This window comes from Pundamilia nyererei, unplaced genomic scaffold, assembly GCF_000239375.1.
Source record: "Pundamilia nyererei isolate P.nyererei 1_Seehausen unplaced genomic scaffold, PunNye1.0 scaffold00805, whole genome shotgun sequence".
Taxonomy (NCBI): Eukaryota; Metazoa; Chordata; class Actinopteri; order Cichliformes; family Cichlidae; genus Pundamilia; species Pundamilia nyererei.
The window spans coordinates 55,378-58,829 of record NW_005188206.1 but is presented as its reverse complement, the minus strand read 5'-3'; positions in this window follow the sequence as shown (position 1 = coordinate 58,829).

The window sequence follows — 3,452 nt, the reverse complement described above, 5'->3', positions numbered from 1 at the left end:
CTCTTTTTAGTGAGCCGAGCCGAAAGAGCCGGTTCTCTAAAAAGAACCGGAAATCCCATCACTAGTTTCTTTTCCTCCTGCTGCCAGCCTTTTAAAGTGGACAGCGGCGTGGACAGCGGCCATATGTATGCTGGCTACGGGAGTCGGCTGGCGTGCACATTGATAGACTGGATGACTAACTTATAGTCGGGCAGACGGCAAGTTGAAGCAATACGGCGATTCCGTCTGCTCCAGATTTTAAAGTTTTATCTAGATTATATGTTTTTCTGTTTTGATTTGTAGTTTTGATTTTTGTTACGCCACTGGTGGGAGGCCCTTTTTCTAGCTGCAGAACACCAGTGTGGTCCTGCAGTTGGGTTATCCCCCAGCGCTGCATATTAGTTTTGTTGTAATATATTATAATTTTCTTTTATTCAGATGCGAAGGGCTGACGTGGAGGAGACTGGGGACGCCTTGGTGGTGGGAACTTGAGTGTTACACACCTGTCTTTTTTTAGTTTATTAGTGTGAGTGTGTGATAGTGTGCTGCACTTGTGTATTGGTGCGTTTTCTTTTCTTTTTTTGAGTTTGTGCGTGGCATCCCTGCCCCTCCACCGGTAAGCCTCGGCTCTGAATACCTTTTTCTTTTTTTTTCTTCTTTCTTTTTAAATTTGTACATTGATCTTAATGATTGTGCTTTTATATGTTGTTTTAAATAATTAATAAATTGTCAAACTGTTTTATCATTGAACCTCGTCTCTGTACTGAGTATAATAAACCTAAGTGCCTTCTTGGTGATTAGTGTTACTTCCAGTATTCTCTGGGTGAAATTCCCAGGATGGCGTTGTCTTTTAAACTTTGAAGAGGATTTACTTTATTCCCACCTCGTGCTGCTACAGTTATAACACTGAATTTTGTTTTTGAACGAACATGCAGCCTCCATCTCAGACATCCTTAATGAGAGATGGCAATTGTTGGAGTGATTTTGTTAAAAGCTGTCATTGTTGTGCTTAAAGTTGTAAACCTTGTCTTGAACTGCATGTTTAGATATTTTTCTGTTCCTCCCTTACATGTAGGATGGTGGGGGAAGCTATTTAGCAATAGTTTCCAACTGCAGGTACACTTGCATGTAAGATTCTTGTTTCCTTATTTGGTAAGGAATGTTCACTTCCTCCCTTTATGGGCTTGCCTATGCTTGTAATATGGCGGACCGTTAAAGTAGTTGAGCCATATATGGGGTGAGGTGAGGTGATCCTTTTTATGACTAGAGATGTTGTTAAACGGTTGTAACCACATATAGCTAGCAGGAAGTCACGTATACAGAGACACACACACACGCACTCTCATGGTTGCACATGCATGCACACACAGTACCTTAGCTTATACGACACACCATATGGGTTTTACAAAGGGGGGTTTGTGCAACTGTTTTCAATCAATAAAATGGCCTCAACTAGGGAATGAAAGTAAGTGAGACACTAAACCCCTTTACAAGAAATCACATGATCTTGAGTGAAAATGAAAGTGTTCCATCTGACGGTATAAAGGGGTGAATCCCGCTGCACTACACTATTTGAAGAATTCAAAGGATGTGACTTATCTACAGAAACAGGAAAACTGTCTTACTGCCAACAGTGCAGAAGAAGAAAAGTTTAGACGGACAGATCTCTTCGGTAATGGTAGGTTGTTTAATGCTTTTTTCCCCCCATTCTTTGTGGCTACACAGTCTGATTAATGGGTTGTGATTTAACCTTAAAGCTGGTGGTGATAAGATTGCATTAGGTACATTTCTAGGTTGCAAACAATAACAGGTCATAAAGTCTGGTGTAGTGGGACAGATATTATAATGTGGTTATCACTGTCTAGATAGGGGGTACATACATGAACCCTCAACATCAAATTTTAGACCCTCCAGCCGAACACTTTGACAAAAAGAGCCATGCGTGCTTGTGTGTGTCTGTGGTTTGTGTGGTGCAGGTGGGGGCTAAGAAAATGATGCGATTCAGAGAGGATAATGCATAAACTTATTACAAGAATAATAAGATTTCATAAAAAGGAGAAGAGCTTTTTAAGAACTGTTTAACAGACACTTGAATAGGAGAATAAACAACACGGGCATGTGCAGGCCTACTTTTAAATAAAAATGCGTACGATATGATCTACAAGCATAAACTAAGCTTTAGAAATGTATCCAATGATTTGTGTGTAACCACACACAAATACCAAGCAATCTGACCACAAATAATTTTTACGTTCAGCTTCATGAATCCGATCACTTTGACTTTCAAATGTCTAAAGCTACATGCAACATGTCTCTTGCTCATTCACAAAACCCTAAATATGCGTGAATAAAACGCCTGATACCCACAGATCGTGTTGCTCACCTACATGGGGTTTTGAGGCAAATTCAAGCCTTCCAGCTTCTGCATTCAGGTCTCAGCATGAAACAAATGTGTACAAATCATTTCTTGTGTGTCATATCGTATCAATATGCAACCCTTCTGAGACATATTTCTATATGTCCATATCGAAAGCATAGTTTTTCATTTTCAAATAAGAGTCGGGATCGGCAGATTATTAAAAAAAATATTTAAATGGTTTTTTTTCACGTCTAGTTTTATTTTTTAAGTTTAGTTTTAGTTCATTTTCGTGTAAATGGTTTCTTCTACCCTGTTTCATGGCTTCTTTTGGACAAAATGTCTTTAATCTGCTGAAAAGTTAATCTGCAGAGTTAAATTACTGTAAAATCTGTACAAGAAATCACACAAACCTGAGTAAAATTGAAAGAGTTAAACTAACACTTTGTACATCACCTAAGATGCACTACACTGCTTTACAGAATGAAAGGAAATGAGGCACTAAACAACTTTACAAAAGGTCACATGATCCTGAGTGAAAACAAAAGGGTTCATCTAACAGTGTAAGAGGAGTGGTCAGAATTATCAACCTGTGACCTAGTTTGTCCTGGTGCCACGTGCATGTATGGAAAATGTTAAAACACTCTGTTTGTTATTGTATTGACACTTATATGGACCTTAGGGCATATTTTAGGGCATGGCGCTGTAAAGTATAAAAATCGTGCACAGTGTTTTGTTTATTTGCTATCTATTGCTTAATTTTTAGAAAGTGCTCCAATTGTTTGTGAGATGAAAGGACAGGCAGAGAGTTTGTAGCCTTTTTCAAAATGTGAACTATTAAACAGTCTTTGGAGCATAAATAGTTGCTCCAATAGTTACTCCCTGATGGCAGATTCTATCAACAATGGAGGTAAAGTATGTAAAACACAGATATTGTTCTCTGGAGATATTGCATTTGCAAAAATATACAGGGAGTGCAGAATTATTAGGCAAGTTGTATTTTTGAGGAATAATTTTATTATTGAACAACAACCATGTTCTAAATGAACCCAAAAAACTCATTAATATCAAAGCTGAATGTTTTTGGAAGTAGTTTTTAGTTTGTTTTTAGTTTTAG